Genomic DNA, 18,495 nt, shown 5'->3' with positions numbered 1-18,495 from the left:
TCAGCATATTTTGTGGCTCTAAGCCATCTCACCCACCCTTAGATGGACTCTTCTATTTTTTTTTCAAGACAAAGAGTTTCTCTGTGTAGCCCTGGCTGTCTTGGAACTCTCTCTAGAGCCTTAAATTCACAGTGATCTGCCTGCCTCTGCCTCTACAGTGCTGGGATTAAAGACATGTCCCACCACTGCCTGGCTTAGCTGGACTCTTAACAACTGACTGAGTTTAGAATTAGAAAGGTCATTTAACTTGGACTGTAATTGCAGTCCTTGAGAGGCTGAACCAGGAAGATGGTCCTGAGTTAGAGATCAGTCTGTGAGATCCTTCCATAGTGAGCTCTTATCTCAAAATAACAATAACATTCTTTTGTTTGCTTTAGTATTTTTGTCTTTCTGGTTTTTTGAGGTCTTTTTTTAAAACTTTTATTAATTACACTTTAGTCACTTTATATCCCCCCATAAGCCCCTCCCTCCTCCCCTCCCAATCCCACCTACCCTCCCCCTTCATCATACATGTCCCTCCCCAAGTCCACTGATAAGGGAGGTCCTCTTCTCCTTCCTTCTGATCTTAGTCTATCAGATCTCATCAGGAGTGGCTGCATTGTCATCTTCTGTGGCCTGGCAAGGCTACTCCCCCCTCAGGAGGAGGTGATCAAAGAGCAGGCCAATCAGTTTATGTCAGAGGCAGTCCCTGTTCCCATTACTATGTAACCCACTTGGACACTGAACTGCCATGGGATACATCTGTGCAGGGGTTCTAGGTTATCTCCATGCATGGTACTTTGTTGAAGTATGAGTCTCTGGAAAGACCCCTGTGTTCAAGTTTTCTGGTTCTGTTGCTCTCCTTGTGGAGTCCCTGTTCTCTCCAGATCTTACTATTTCCCATTTCTTACATAAGATTCCATGCACTCTGCCCAAGAGTTGGCCATAAGACTCAGCGTCTGCTTTGATATTCTACAGGGCAGAGCCTTTCAGAGATCCTCTGTGTCAGGTTCCTAACTTGTTTCCTGTTTTCTTCTTCTGGTGTTCTTAACTAAAGTTCTTTATCTGGCTTTGTCATTAATATTTAATGAGATCTTCTGAAGACCCCTTATCAATAACATATGTTATCCTTAAAATCTGAAAATATATTTATATTCATGGAAAATATCTATATTATGGAACACCTAAACAGACACAAATAATCTATGACATAAGTTGATAGTTAGTATTAATATAAGAATATTCGAAACTCCTTGTATCTTCTTTTAATTCATATTTTTTTTTTTACAATTTACTCATTATACATACCAATTGAAGCCACCTCCCTCAGCTCTTCCCAGTCCCATTCTCCCATTTTCTTTCTATCAACCCCTTCCCAAGGACTATGCATGGAGAGGACCTAGACCCCTTATTCAGACTCCTTGTATCTTAAACATATTTTATTTTATTTTTTATTATTAGTTACATTTTATTAAGTCTGTATCCCAGCTGTATCCCGCTCCCTCATTCTCTCCCAATCCCTCCCTCCCTCATCTCCTCCTTGCCCCTTTCCAAGTCCACTGACTGGGGAAGACCTCCCCCCTCTCATCTGACCCCGTTTTATCAGGTATTTTTAGAACTGGCTGCAAAGTTCTCCTCTGTGGCCTAGCAGAACTGCTCCTCCCTTGGGGAATGGGGAGATCAAGGAGCCTGCCATTGAGTTCCTGTCAGAAATAGTCCATGTTCCCCTTACTGTGGAAAACCAATTGGTTACTGAGCTGCCACGTGCTACATCCAAGCAGAGGTTCTAGGTTATATCCATACATGGTCCTTGGTGGAGTGTCAGTCTCAGAAAAGACCCCTGTGCCCAGATATATTTGGTCCTTGTGGAGTTCCTATCCTTTCCACGTCATACTAACTCCCCCTTCTTTCCTATGATTCCCTGCACTCTGCCGAAGATTTGGTTATGAGTCTTAGTATCTGCTTTGCTACATGGCTAGGCAGAGTCTTTCAGAGGTCCTCTATGGTAGGCTCCTGTACTATTATTTGTTTTCTCCTACGTCCAAACATATTTTAACCTAGAAAACACATGCCAATGTTTTTGGACCTTAAGATTATCCAGATTCAATTTTACAGGATTTTAGCTGGCATTCTTATTTATTAGATTTGTACAATGAGGTAGTATGAAATTTTAAACTTTCACAATACATATTTACCAGCTAGTTTTGGATGTGAGAAGATGTGATTGAATAATTTAAATATTCATTCTATTAGTTCTGTTGCTTTATAGAACCCTGTTCCATACAAACAGGTATAGATTTTGCCCTCATCAGTGGATCTGTGTACTAAACTCATTACCAGCTACCCATCTAAGGTCTCTAGACATTCACTACAAAATCATGCAGTGCAGAGAAACCACTTCTCTCAGTGGCCAGGAAATATGATTAAATGTTTTAAAAGTAATGTATAGGTAAAAATAAAGAGGAACACTCTTATTTAAGTCTTTGCTATGCTTGATTTTATTGTGTAGAGTCTGTCCTAATTTTGGATAGAGAAAAGGAAAGCTTGATTTATATATTGGCTAATGGCTATGCACAGCAGAAATTTGGCTTCTAAATTCTATGTGCATGATTTATAATGGTGAAAATATATCATCTCCTTTTTTAAAAGCAATTTTAAATTGTGCAAATAATAGGATAGGAATAATTTATAATGTATGTTTTGCTAAAGTTTTAAAGGAACAAATATCAGATGCTTATTTAACTCTTGACATCTAGGAATATCTTTAAGGTTAACATGATTCACACTTTTCCAAGATAATTGTCATCTCATGAAACAGTTCAAGAATTGTGTTGGAGTGTGCTATCTGAATTTGAAAAACAAATGTCCCATGATTTCATAAACTAGGTGGAAGGACACTGAACCTAGGAAATAACTAGGAAGGACCCTGGAATATGTGGAACTATTATATTATGGCAGCCATGTTGGTGCTCACAATAGCCATGAATGTGTGCCTTTATGTTTATGAGTGATTTGCTCCTACCAGTGTGTGGGCCAATCTATTTTGTGCTTACTGTAGCTTTATTTGTGTGCTGTATTAATGTTCAGATGAAGTGCACTATAATGATTAAGTCAAGATATGATAAATTTGTGTAGCATCGAGATCCATTTATCACTTTGACAGCAAGAATAATGTTATGGCTGGATGCAACTGGGCAGAAGTATAAAGTTCCTGACACAGGTTTGAAATTTGTCCGTTTTGATTAGGAGGCTCATATTGTTACTGTACTGACTGTCTTAAGGTACTATTGTCAATGGGTAGTGATGTTGGGGAAAGAAAATCATTTGGAGCATCTTTGGAATTCATGCATCTTAGCATTTCCTCTCGTCAGAGAACAATAAGACATCTCTGTATTTCTAGATCTCATTCATTTATATTTTAAATCAAGTAATGAGATTATCATGAATTCTGATGTAGTTTAAACTGCTTACAGGAAAAAAGCAAAGAAGTGAGTATTCCAAGCATCTACATCTTTTGTACTGACTTCATGACACAAATTGGAGCATTTCCTAAAGTAAACTTCTATCCTGCCACTGCCTAGCACAGTGGTCAGCTGACAGTTCATCCCCGGAATCAAGTCTAACTCTTTCTGAAGTAATCAACAATACTGACTTCTTGTACAGTCATTCCTGAACTTTGTTTGCATTTTTGACTGTTTTAGCTCATCTTTGGTGGTATTAGGATGGTCTGTGATCTACTGTCTGTACTGACTTTGGTTTGTTAATTTTTGCATATAAGGATATATTGTTGTGCGTCTTTACATACATCATCTCTACCATTTTGAAGAAATTCAAGCAGTTACTCCTGAAAGCTTTCCAGTTAGGTTCTCCATCAGACAGCACTTGTTTTTCACAGCTTTCCAAAATGCTTTATTAATGTCTTTCATGAAGCATCACTTCTTTCCTTGCACCAAAATACTATAAAAACCTTCTCCAAGAACACAAATTATGAGTTCTTAATATATGCTCAATGACATTGTATTCTAAACACAGTAAGCTAAAAAGTGATGGAAGTTTGGGGGCTACTTTTTAATCACAAATTTTAACTAAGGCAAACATATCAAAATTTTTTTCGTTATTTCATACTCTTCATTTAGGTATAGAGTTTGGTACTGGTGCTGTGTTAGTTTCTGTTTAGGTTTTATTAAATTAATTTTTAATTAATTTTTTATTTTTATATTAATTACAGTTTATTCACTTTGTATTCCAGCTATAGCCCCTTCCTCATTCCCTCCCAATTCCACCCTCCATCCCTCATCTCCTCCCATGGCCCTCTCCAAGTCCACTAATAGGGGAGATCTTTTTCCCCTTCCATCTGACCCTAGTCTATCAGCTCTCATCAGGATTAGTTGCATTGTCTTCCTCTGTGGCCTGGCAAGGCTGCTCCTCCTTGGGTGAGGGGTGATCAAAGAGCCCACCACTGATTTTATATAAAAACAGTACCTGTACCTCTTACAAGGGGAATTACTTGGATACTGAGCTGCTACTGGGTATATCTGAGCAGAGGTTCTAAGTTATTTCCATGCATGGTCGTTGGTTGGAGTATCAGTCTCAGAAAAGACTCCTGTGCCCAGATATTTTGGTTTTGTTTCTCTTCTTGTGGAGCTCCTGTCCCCTCCAGGTCTTCTTATATCCCCCTTCTTTCATAGGATTCCCTGCACTCTGCCCAAAATTTGGTTATGAGTCTCAGCATCTGCTTTGATACCCTGCTGGGTAGAGTCTTTCAGAGGCCCTCGTGGTAGGCTCCTGTCCTGTTTCCTCTTTTCTCCTACTTCCAATGTCCATCCTGTTTGTCTTTCTAAGTGAGGATTGATCATCTTACCCAGGGTGCTCCTTCTTGATTAGCTTCATTAGGTGTACATATTTTAGTATGTTTATTCTATATTAGATGTCTAATATCCAATTATAAGTGAATATATACCATGTGTGTCTTTCTGCTTCTGGGATACCTCACTCAGTATGATTATTTCTAGATCCTAGAAATAAATCTAAATCATGCAAATTTCATGATTTCCTTGTTTTTAATTGCTGAGTAGTGTTCCATTGTGTAAATGTACCACAATTTTTGTATCCATTCCTCAGTTGAGGGACATCTGGGCTGTTTCTAGGTTCTGGCTATTCTGAATAAAGATCCTAAAAACATGGTTGAGCAAATGTCCTTGTTGTGTACTTGAGCATATTTTGGATATATGCCTAAGGGTGGTATAGCTGGATCTTGAGGAAGCGCTATTCCTAATTGTCTGAGAAAGGGCCAGATTGATTTCCAACCATATAAACAAACTGAAGGAGAAAAACCACATGATCATCTCCTGAGATGCAGAAAAAGCATTTGACAAAATCCAACACCCATTCATGTTTAAAGTCTTGGAGAGATCAGGGATATAAGGCACATACCTAAACATTGTAAAGACAATATACAGCAAGCCTTTAGCCAACATCAAACTAAATGTAGAGAAACATAAATCAATTCCACTGAAATCAGGGACAAGGCAGGGCTGCCCACTCTCTCCATATCTCTTCAACATAGTACTTATTAAACTAATTTATCTGAAATATTATTATTCACAGTGTTCATTAATACCTGCAACTATAATGCCTCAATAAACTTGGACTAAAAGTCTTAGACATTGTTTTAGTCAGGGATTTATTGCTGTGAGTAGACACCCTGACTATACAACTGTTATAAAGCATATCTTTACTAGGTCCTGGCTTACAGTTTCAGAGGTTTAGTCCATTATTGACATGGCAAGATGCATAGCAGCATTCAGGCTGAGATAGTCCTGGAGAAGGATCTGAGACTTCTCCATCTTGAAACCACAATCAGCAGAAGGTAACTGCCAAACTAGGCCTAGCTTGAGCATATGAGACCTCAAAGCCTGCCCCATAGTGGCACACTTCTTCCAAGAAGGCCACAGCTACTCAAACAAGGCCACACCTCATAATAATACCACTCCCTGTGGGCCAAACATTCAAACATATGAGTCTATGTAGGTCATTCCTATTCAAACCACCACATAAATAAATTGAAATTTATTGAGTTCTTCCCAATCCATTTAAGTTTACTCCAAAGAAACTTTGTGAAGTCTATTCTCTCTTTTTGTAGACCTGGTTGTTCAAACTCAGGTGTTTCTCATGCAAAGATATAAAACCAAACTGAGTTCATTTCTCTAGACCTATGTGAAGGTGAAATGAGAAAACAGACTCCACAGAGTTTTGAATTGATATTCACACTGTGGCACATAGCTCCCCTACCCACTAATAATAAATAAAAAAAATTGTATTACATAAATAGTAATTTCCTTTAAATGGATACACTTATATAAACTGTAAATTTATCCTTCAGAAGAGTCTGTAAAAATGGCATAACCCATATTCCATTTGTGCTAGTCATAATGAAATATGCAAATGCTACAGCAATCCTGAAATTTAGTGAAATTAACAAACTGAATTATAATATAGTGAAATATAAAAAATATTTGACACATTAAGCATTCTGAAAAATTGTTTAGCAATTTGATAACTTAAAGAACTCTAACCTAACTTTAACTAATTAGAATTAGCTAATTAGTTAATGTCTTAATGATATAAAAGCTATTTTAAATACTTAAAAAGTGTTATGGTTTTCTCCCAAAATTATGTATGTTGCTTAATGTATGGAAAAGTTTTTCTTTACCATATTTCATAAGTAAAGGAATTGCATTCTGCCAGTCAGTGGCAATTAGTGAGTCTCTTGTTTGAGTGATAACATATTATGGAAAACACAGTCTACACAACAACAAGGTAAAAGGCAGACAAGGGGAATGTCTATCTCTGTATGATATCACTTCTTTTTTCACATTCACATCCTACATTATCCAATGCAAAATATATTGCTAAAATATTCACAACAACAAGAATTTAAAAATATAAGCACAATTGAAGAAATAATAATTGGAAGTTATCTTAGATGTGTCAGGCATATTATAAAGGCAGCAACACTAAAATGTAAATGAAAAATAAGCATAGCAAGTAAAAGATAGAATTCTAAAAGAAGTAAGAAATATACCAGGCATGAGAGTAAAGGAACATAAAAGAATACAAGATAATTTGAACACAGGGAACTTCCCAGAGACTCATACTCCAACCAAGGACTATTAGTGGAGATGACCTGGAACCCCTGCACAGGTGTAGCCCATGGCAGTTCAGTGTCCAAGTGGGTTCCATAGTAATGGGAAGAGGGACTGCCTCTGACATAATCTGATTGGCCTGCTCTTTGATCACCTCCCCCTTAGGGGGGAGCAGCCTTACCAGGCCACAGTAGAGGACAATGCAGCCACTTTTGATGAGAACTGATAGACTAAGATCAGAAAGGAGAGGAGAACCTCCCCTATCAGTGGACTTGGGGAGTGGCATGCACGCAGAAAGGGGAGGGAGGGAGTGATCGGGAGGGGAGGAGGGAGGAGTTTATGGGGGATACAAAATGAATAAAGTGGAATTAATAAAAAATTAAATATATATATATATAATTTTATTACATTTTCTTAGAGAAACCTCAATTATGCCCATTAATGAAAATGATAACTAGTTAAAAGAAAATCAGTTGGAAACAGGTGATTCTATATGCAGACATAATTTCTTCTGTGGTTATTTAAACATTAAAAACAATGATTAATTGCTGAGTAGTATTCCATTGTGTAAATGTACCACAATTTCTGTATCCATTCCTCAGTTGAGATATATCTGTGTTTTTTCCAGATTCTGGCTATTATGAATAAAGCTACTACAAACATGGTTGAAAAAAATATAAAATAACAGCAGTATGCTAAAATTAAACATAAAACATATTGGGAAGAACATTAAATTTAAAGTATTCTTTAGATAGCCATTCTGTCATAAAAATCAGCTATCAGAAAATCATTTGGATACAATGGTAGATATATGCCCAAACTGTGATAATATAAGTTATACCCTGCAAATAACAATTAAAAGAAAACAGTAGTAACTTACAATAGTAAATAAAATGCATTTTAAATACAAAATATTAATAGGTTAATAAGATCATTATTATTATAAAAGTCAATTAGTCAAATGACAATTTTTATATATGTGAACAAAAAATGAGAAAACTTCAAAATGTATAAACCAAAATTAAAAGAGCTTGAAGGAGAAAAATCCATAGTAGATAAATTAAACATCTACTTTTGCATAATTTGAAAACTAAACACACAGATAAACAATGCTAGCGGAGGTGACCTCAAAACACTAAAAATGAAATTATCACTAACTTCCTTTTAGTTTGTGGACAGTTTGTTCCAGGATATCAGTTACTTCTCTCATGATCAAATACCCAACAAAAGCAAATTCAAAGTAGTATAAAATTGTTTTGCTTTGGAAAATACAGTGTAGTCCATTGTGGCAGAGAAAATAAGAAGGTAGGGCACTGATCACTGCAATTAGGTGGCAGAGAGGACAGGAAGGACTGCGAGGCTATCAGACCTCAAGTGTTGTCCCAAGTTACTTCTTTCCTTTACTGAGATTCTGTTTCCTAAAGCTTTAACAACCTTCCAAGTAGTACCGCTAACTGGGAGGCAAGTGTTCAGACACATCAGTCTTTATCCGATATCTATATTTAGTCTTTCAGACACAGTATAATATGTCTTAGTAAAATTAAAAGGATCAAAACTATATGAAATGTTATGTTAGTATACAGGATTAAAACATGTCTACAAATTGGTGTGTGTTAAGCAAATAAAAATTTATCAAGAAATTAATTTTAATGGAAGTTTTGATTTCTTTAAAAACTCAATTATGTTATGTAAACATGTTTTCATTTTAATCCCAGTGTGGGATATGGGGCTGATTCAGTTTGTGCATAGCAGTAGACTGTTTGCCTCTGGGCTCTGAGAGGGTCTCTTTGCCAGCTGAAGATAATTTATTTCTGAAGACTCTGAAAAGGAATAAATGCCAGATTCCAGAGAATGTTGGCGTGCTCCAAAGTAAATGAAGCCTGCTGCTGCCTATTGCTAATCCTGGTTGCTGTTGTTTCAGTATGAAAAGTTCAAGATATCCTGACTGTGAAGATTAAAGGTTCCTTGTCCCAAGGAACATTAGGACCCCCAATCAGCAGGGAGTAGTATAAGGAGACCTATGTTTATACAGAGAGACCTATGTCCAATTTCCACTTTAACATTCTTTCTCCCTACCAAGTGAAGAACAACTGGGTCTAGCAGGTCATATTAAAAGAAAGAAAAAGAATAAGACATGAAAATGTAATGGAGTGGTGTTGCAGGGTAATGAAGAGTATGGGAATAGACTGAGGTCTGATATAATCAATATATGTTATATACTGGTACAATTTTTTTAAATTTTATTTTATTTTATTAATTAAACTTTATTCACTTTGTATTCCCCCATAAGCCCCTCCGTCCTCCCCTTCTGGTCCCACCCTCCCTCCCCCTTCTTCACGCATGCCCCTCCCCAAGTCCACTCATAAGGGAGGTCCTCCTCTCCTTCCTTCTGATCTTAGTCTATCAGATCACATCAAGAATGGCTTCATTGTCATCTTCTGTGGCCTGGTAAGGCTGCTCTCCCCTCAGGGGGAGGTGATCAAAGAGCAGGCCAATCCGTTTATGTCAGAGGCAGTCCCTGTTCCCATTACTATGGAACACACTTGGACACTAAACTGCCATGGGATACATCTGTGCAGGGGTTCTAGGTTATCTCCATGCATGGTACTTGGTTGGAGTATGAGTCTCTGGGAAGACCCCTGTGTTCAAATTTTCTGGTTCTGTTGCTCTCCTTGTGGGGTTCCTGTCCTCTCCAGATCTTACTATTTCCCATTTCTTACATAAGATTCCATGCACTCTGCCCAAGAGTTGGCCATAAGTCTCAGCGTCTGCTTTGATATTCTACAGGGCAGAGCCTTTCAGAGGCCCTCTGTGTCAGGTTCCTAACTTGTTTCCTGTTTTCTTCTTCTTCTTCCTCTTTTCCTTTCCGGATGGGGATTGAGCATTTTAGTCAGGGTCCTCTCTCTTGATTAGTTCTTTAGATGTACAGATTTTAGTAGGTTTAACCCATGTTATATGTCTATATGAGTGAGTATATGCTGTGTGTGTCTTTCTGCTTCTGGGAAAGCTCACTCAGGATGATCCTTTCCAGGTCCCACCATTTACCTGCAAATTTCATGATTTCTTTTTTTCATTGCAGAGTAATAATCCATTGTGTAAATGTACCACAATTTCTGCATCCATTCTTCAGTTGAGGGGCATCTGGGCTATTCCAGCTTCTGGCTATTACAAATACAGCTACTATAAAAATGATTGAGCAAATGTCCTTATTGTGTACTTGAGCCTCTTTTGGATGTATGCCTAGGAGTAGTATGGCTGGATCTTGAGGAAGCACTATTCCTAGTTGTCTGAGAAAGCTCCAGATTGATTTCCAGAGTAGTTGTACAAGTTTACATTCCCATCAGCAGTGGAGGAGAGTTCCCTTTCTCCAAGTCTCTGAAGAAAGAATTAGAAGATATCAGAAGATAGAAATATCTCCCATGTTCATGGCTTGGCAGGATTTACATAGTAAAAATGGCCATCTTACCAAAAGCAATCTAGAGATTCAATGCAATTCCCATCAAATTACCAACACAATTCTTTACAGACCTGGAAAAAAAATTCTCAACTTCATATGGAATAACAAGAAACCCAGAATTGCTGAAACAGTCCTCTACAATAAAAGATCTTCTGGAGGTATCTCCATCCCTGATCTCAAGCTGTATTATAGAGCAACAGTAATAAAAACTGCATGGTACTAGCATAGAAACAAAGTGGTGGATCAATGGAACCGAACAGAAGACCCAGAAATAATCCCACACACTTATGGACACCTGATCTTTGACAAAGATGCCAAAACCATACAATGGAAAAAAGATAACATCTTCAACAAATGGTGCTGGTCTAACTGGATATCTACATGTAGAAAAATGCAAATAGATCCATACTTATCACCCTGCACAAAACTAAAGTCCAAGTGGATCATAGACCTCAACATAAAACCAGACACATTAAATCAGTTAGAGGAAAAAGTGGAGAAAACTCTAGAACTCATTGATACAGGAGACAACTTCCTGAACAGAACACCAACAGCACAGGCTCTAAGAGCAACAATCAATAAATGGGACCTCATGAAATTGAAAAGCTTCTGTAAAGCAAAGGACACTGTCATCAAAACAAAACGCCTGCCTACAGATTGGGAAAGAATCTTCACTAACCCTTTATCTGACAGAGGACTCATATCCAGTACATATGAAGAACTAAAGAAGCTGAAAAGCAACAAACCAAGTAATCCATTTAAAAAATGGGGAACAGAACTAAACAGAGAACTCTCTTCAGAGGAATATCGAATGGCAGAGAAACACTTAAAGAAATGCTCAACCTCATTAGCCATTAGGGAAATGCAAATCAAAACGACCCTGAGATTTCACCTTACACCCATCAGAATGGCCAGGAGGGGAGGACGGAGGGGCTTATGGGGGGATACAAATTGAATAAAATATAATTAATAAAATAAATTTTAAAAAAAGAGAGACAATTTAGATTTTGTCATGCACCTGGAAAGCTGCATGCTGTCTTAGCCTTTCTGTTTATCACCTAGGCAGTGTTGTCGGCTCCCTTCGCTGCTCAGAGCCACCAGAGACCCTCTTCCCACCACTGCTGCTGCTGTCGCTGCCATCTGAGTCCTCTCAGTGCCAGCTAGTGCAGCAGCACGTCCCTCAGCCTACCCAAGCAGCAAGGCCAGGAGCTGCTGGCCCTGCTGCCACTGCCACTAGCTTTGCACCATCAGTGAGCGCTTCTTTGAAAGGCGAAAGAAGAAAAAGTGGGGAAGAGCCTTGAACTCGTTGGCACAGGAGACTACTTCCTGAACAGAACACCAACAGCACAGGCTCTAAGATCAGCAATCAATAAATGGGACCTCATGAAACTGAAAAACTTCTGTAAAGCAAAGGACAATGTCATCAGAACAAAACAACAGCCTACAGACTGGGAAAGGATCTTCACCGACTCTACATCTGACAATGGCCTAATAACAAAAATATATAAAGAATTTAAGAAGTTAAACACAAACAAACCATCCTTAGTCATCAGGGAAATGGAAATGAAAACAACTCTGAAATTTCACTTTACACTCAACAGAATGGCTAAGATCAAAAACTCAAGTTACAACACATGCAGGAGAAGTTGTGGAGAAAGGGGAACCCTTCTCCATTGTTGGTGGGAATGTAAACTTGTACAACCACTTTGGAAATCAATCTGGAGCCTTCTCAGACAATTAGAAATAGTGCTTCTTCAAGATTCAGCTATAGCACTCCCAGGCATATATCCAAAATATGTTCAAGTATACAACAAGGACATTGCTCTGCCATGTTTTTAGGAGCTTTATTTGTAATATCCAGAATCCAGAAACAACCCAAATGTCCCTCAACTGAGCAATGGATACAGAAATTGTGGTACATTTACACAATGGAACTACTCAGTAATTAAAAACAGAAACTCATGAAATTTGCAGGCAAATGATGGGATTTAGAAAAGATCATTCTTTGTGAGGTATCCCAGAAGCAGAAAGACACACATTGTATATACTCACTTATAAGTGAATATTAACCATATAATATAGGATAAACATACTAAAATCTGTACACCTAAAAACGCTAATCAAGAAGGAGGACCCTGGGTAAGATGTTCAATCCTCACTCAGAAAGGCAAATGGATGGACATCGGAAGAGGAAGAAAACAGGGAACAGGAGCCCACCACAGAAGGCCTCTGAAAGTCTCTGCCTTGCAGGGTAACAAAGCAGATGCTGAGACTCATAGCCTAACCATGTGCAGAGTGCAGGGAATCTTATGAAAGAAGTGGGTGATAGAAAGACCTAGAAGGGACAGGAGCTCCACAAGAAGAGCAACAGAATCAAAAATTTTGGGCACTGGGTCTTTTCTGAGACTGGTACTCTAACTGAGGACCTTGCTTGGATATAACCTAGAACCCCTGCTCAGATGTAGCCCATGGCAGCTCAATGTCCAAGTTGGTTCCCTAGTATTGGGAACAGGGACTGTCTCTGACATGAACTCATTGGCTGGCTCTTTGATACATCTCCCCCTGATGAGGGAGCGGCCTTATCAGGCCCCAGAAAAAGAAAATGTAGCTAGTCCTGATAAGACCTGATAGGCTAGGGTCAGATCGAAAGGGAGGAGGACCTCCCATATCAGTAGACTTGGGGAGGGGCATGGGAGGAGATGAGGGAGGAAGGGTGGGATTGGGAGGGGATGAGGAGGCTACAGCTTGGGTACAAAGTGAATAAACTGTAATTAATAAGAAAATTAATAAATTAAACTAAACAAAACAAAAAAGAAAGTTGAAAGAAGATAAAGCTTTCAAGTGGATATGAACAGAAAAGTAGGTGAGCTCAAGGCCCAAGGCCGAAGGAAGCGGGTTCCAGAAGGAAAGGAGCTGGCATTCCTATCCAAAGATGGCATCATAGCTGGAGCAAAAAAATGGATACTTAGAAGAGGTTTTTCTATGATCAAGTTTTAGCTATTTGTGGAGGTGTCAGTGGTTTTCACGACTTTGGACTGGTAGGATATGCTTTGGAAAATGACATCATCCAGACCTGAAAGTGGTACTTCATTCAAGAGGAGCTGATCCTGGAAACTTACTGCACTACGCTCAGCCCTGAATCAGTGTTAAAGACCACTGGCAGTGTAGACAAGGTTACTTACTGACTTCATGGTGAAGGATATCAAGAATGGAGAATGTTTACATGCTGACCATCTTTTGAAAGCTCATCATAGAAACTGATAACTGATAAGAAGTGTTCTGTTGAGAAGAAATGAAGCATGCAAAGCGTCTTGGCCCATCTTGATAAATATGGACAATAAGAACTTGGGGATGTTTTTTGTGGACCATAACGTAAAGTCTCCCACCTTTTGCACCTTTTAAGTTAATGTTTCAGACCTTCATCAGGCCTGGAGGAAATATGCCTGGATATCTTGCACCAGAAACTGCACAAGGAATTTTATTTTCTTTTTTTTTTCTACATTTTTTTAAATTTTTTATTAATTACACTTTATTCATTTTGTATCCCCCCATAAGCCCCTCCCTCCTCCCCCCCCATCCCACCCTCCCTCCCCTTTCTGCATGCATGCCATTCCCAAGTCCACTGATAGGGGAGGTTCTCCTCTTCTTTCTGATCTTAGTCTAACAGTTCTCATCAAAAGTGGCTGCATTGTCCTCTACTGTGGCCTGATAAGGCTGCTCCCCCCTCAGGGGGAAGTGATCAATGAGCAGGCCAATCAGATTATGTCAGAGGCAGTCCCTCTTCCCATTACTATGTAACCCACTTGGACACTGAGCTGCCATGGGCTACACCTGTGCAGAGGTTCCAGGTCATCTCCACTAATAGTCCTTGGTTGGAGTATGAGTCTCTGGGAAGTTCCCTGTGTTCAAATTATCTTGTTCTGTTGCTCTCCTTGTGGAGTTCCCGTCCCCTCCAGCTCTTTTGAATTTAAAACAGCTTTCAGAATTCAACCAAGGGAAATTGCCTTTTGCTGCTGCTCACATTGGAAATTACAAATGAGATCTCCCCTCGTTCTAGACTTAATCTGAGTCATGGAAATCACAATGGCAGAGATTGAGCACTTTGTAGATTCCATTGAGAAAGACCATCCCAAATTCCAGTGTGTGGCTGACCTCTGTATTTATTTGTATTCAGTAAAAGCCCATGTCAGCGGACAGTCTACTCAGAAGATGTGTCTGTTGAACAAGGTATGATTAAAAACTCAGTATTTAGCTATTTTAGTGACCACATCTACCTATACCTCACGAAGGTTGTAATATTTACTGATAAACTCCACTTTTGACAGCATATGGAGAATGAAATGGCCCATTATGCCTGCAACTGCTGGGAGAGAATGCTGGGTCGATCCTGCTATGACCTCTCCTATCACACTCAAGCCACCAAAGTCCCACAAGTAGCTAAGAAATCTCAGAAAGACCCTCAAACAGTCAAAGTTGTACAGTTTGAGTCCAATAAGGGAGAAGTGGGCAAGGCAAACAAAATGGATGCAAAGCTGGTAATGGAGTACCTCAGCACCTGTGATGAATGCTACATTACAGAGATGGAGCTGCTACTGAAAGAAAGCAGAATTCACTGTTGAAACAGAAGGAAAAACATTTCAAATAATGAAAGACGTGTTCAACGTGAAGAGATTCCAACATGGAAGAAGTTGTTTCGAGTATAACTCAGCCCTCCTTTGGCCTGGGCAGGATCATGTATACTGCACTGGAACATCTATTCTGTACCTGAGGGGGAGATGAACAGAGAATGTTCTTCAGTTTCGCTGCTAAGGTTACTCCATTAAAATGTTCTGTCCTTCCACTGAGCTAAAACCAAGAATTCACGCCATTTGTCAAGGAATTATCGGAATCTCTGACCAGGAATAGATTGTCTCATAAAGTAGATTATTCCTCTGGGTCCATTGGAAGGCGCTATGCAAGGACTGATGAGATTGGTGTGGCTTTTGAGGTCACCATTGACTTTGATGCAGCGAAGAAGACCCGTACACGGCGACTGAGGGACTGAGACTCCACGCCACAGATAAGGGCAGAGGGTCCCTGAGCTGCCCTGTCTGGTCCGGATCCGGCCAATGGCAACATTAGCTGGGCTGATGGGGGAGGCCAGGTAGGCTCTCTTTGAAGGCCAAGAGATTGGGGGAAAGACTTGGAGAGGGGCATGAGAGGAGATGAGCAAGGGAGGGTGGGATTGGGAGTGAGTGAGGGAGGGAGCTACAGCTGGGGTACAAAGTGAATAAACTGTAATTAATATAAAAATAAATTTTAAAAAGTGATACTAATAGAAGTTTACACACACACACGAAGAGAGACATTAGAGGAATGAGAACAGCTGGCAACTAGTAACTACCTATGGTAATAAAAACCCCTCATATCCACTACAGAAAAAAAATGTGATTGCTTCCAGGGACTGTATTTTTCCTCAGTGGCTGCTTGATTTTACCTCCACAAGTAAAGCTGAAGGAATTCTGAAGAACAACAAGAAAAAAGATAAAATTTATTTTTTTACATGCAATTTTAAAAATACTTACATGTTTAATGAACTGTTTTCAGGTTGCTGGATCAAATATGACTGTTGGGGAGTGAATTGAAATGATTCCTAAATGACAAACAATTGTAGTCTCACACTGAAAGGAAAGCACTCATTACTTGATTGTCCTCATGTTTTTATCTGAATCTGTATGTTCACGTGATACTTCTTAATGTACATTTATTTTCATGCAGATAAAAAGCTTTTCTTTATACTGAAAAGAATGATCATTTTTAAGAGCTGTATTGCTCTGAAATGCAATTTCATGTTCATTGAGAAGGGAAATCAACACATTTGGTGAAACATAAAACAGAGATTTAATTTTTTAATTAAAACTATCAGATGGCATCTGTTTTTGAAAAAAATCATTTATTAAAATGCGATAACTTTAAAAAACAAAACAAGAAAATTAAAGGTCGTTTAGAAGAGTATGCCTAAAGAAAACTCACTAAAGATAAAGTAGGTAAACTCAATTGAAATTAAAACCATGGACCATGCACTTAATTCTAATTTTTGGAAGGAACTAAGAATAAATATGTGCTTAAGTACACAAATGTTAAAGTGCCCTGTGATATCAGAAAGTACTTAAAGTTGCAACACATTTTGTTTTACACGTGTTATTTATTCTGATTTTATTTATATAACAATAAATTACTTTGATATCACCATTATCACATTTTATTTTATTTAAACAGACAAGATACTCCTTAATTTTACTACATACAAATGCATATCATATTGTATTACCTAAATGTGAAATTAATTCTCTTTGAAACAGCATGTACATGATTAATTTGTTGATAATGATAATGACTATGGTAATGATGCTGAATATGATAAGGAAATAGTTCTATGTAGTATTCACTCCTCATGAGATAGGACTGGTATCTCCTGGCTCTACTGGCATGAAAATTCTCCAGTTACTGTTAGGATAACCAGAATTTCAAAAAGCACACATTTCAGTTACTGCTACAGGACACTTCAAATTTTCTAAAGTTTAGACATTCCATTACAGAGTTAAAGAGCAGAGAGGTAAATGGTTGGCTGCCTCAACAGTATCAGAACAGAACTTTTTCAGGCCTTTGTCATAGGGAATGGGATGTTACAGGTAACACTGGTGAAGTTCTCCAAGAAAGCAAACCTGGGAGCACTAGAGCTTCTGGTGGAAAGAAAATAGGGTTTTCAAATAATGTGCATGTTAGACTCTATGGTAAAGATGTACAAATAAGGAAGCCACAGAGACACAAACCCAGCTTTAACATGAGCTGGGATGAATGCAGAAGTTTACGTCTGCAATTTGCAGTGAGTTGCGATGTTTTGATAGTTGTCAATAGACACAGTCTCGTGCCTAAATGATATATGTGTCCAGTTACATAATTAAACAGACTTATTTTAAATCTAGTAGAAAACAAATATTTATTTTCTAAGTTTAAGTTTATTATGTTATTTAAAGTTAAGAAACAGAATAATGGGGTAAATTAAAATCTAAATATAATATAACTATTTCACTCAAATTTATGTCTTAACACCCACTTGTCTGTTTATTCTTGTAATAACAACCTCAAAAACTGATTGCTATTCTAATACTTTCGCTGTTTTCCAATTTGTCATTTCAAATTAACGTTTAAATTTAAACTCTACCATGGTTGAACTTTGGGGCCGAAGAGATGTTTTCCTGGTTAAGATCACTTGCTGCTATTGCAGAAGACCTGGGTTCAGTTCCTAGCACACATACCAGGTGGTTTACAACTCCCTGGAACTCCACTTCAGAGGATAGAAGGTCTTCTGGCTTCATTGCTTCTGCATGAACACGGCACACGTTATTCACTCAGGTGCACACAGATACATAAAGTAAGTTATTTTTTAAGAGAAGGTTTAACCTTATTTCACAAAACTTCAAAAACCTAAAGATATAGGTAAATGTCTCTAAGTATGTGACCTACCAAAATTAAATCAAGATTAAGCAGATAATTTAAACAGATCATAAAACAATAAATACAAGCTGAATAGGCAAATGTTACTTGTTTCTGAATATTTACTATCTATTCAATCTAGGTTGTATATTTCTGTGATAAACTAGACTAGTATCTGACATGATCATGAGTCCGATTGATTAATCACTAACTTGGATGAATTAATTGTCCTAAACAGTTTGTAATAGCAACTTTTTAAAAGACTGGAAATAAACCTTCCATTTATAAATAAGTCATATAAGTCCAATACCTCATACCAGAGTAGAAACAAACATACATATTGTATTAAAAAAACCTAAATTTAGAACCATATATAAAATTCTATACCCATGTATCAAAATAACCTTATTTTTGTATTAATATACAGAATTCTATACC

General features: G+C 38.2%; 1 pseudogene; it reads left to right on the top strand.

Annotated features, from left to right (window-relative positions):
• Nucleotides 1-15,779, top strand: part of LOC129676432 (glycine--tRNA ligase-like) — a 69,935-nt pseudogene extending 54,156 nt beyond the window's left edge.
• Nucleotides 15,780-18,495: the final 2,716 nt, after the last annotated feature.

Source organism: Psammomys obesus, unplaced genomic scaffold (genome assembly GCF_907164565.1).
Source record: "Psammomys obesus unplaced genomic scaffold, mPsaObe1.curated_primary_1811, whole genome shotgun sequence".
Classification (NCBI taxonomy): domain Eukaryota; kingdom Metazoa; phylum Chordata; class Mammalia; order Rodentia; family Muridae; genus Psammomys; species Psammomys obesus.
The sequence above is the reverse complement of the archived record's forward strand: the minus strand, read 5'-3'. Positions and strand labels throughout refer to the sequence as shown.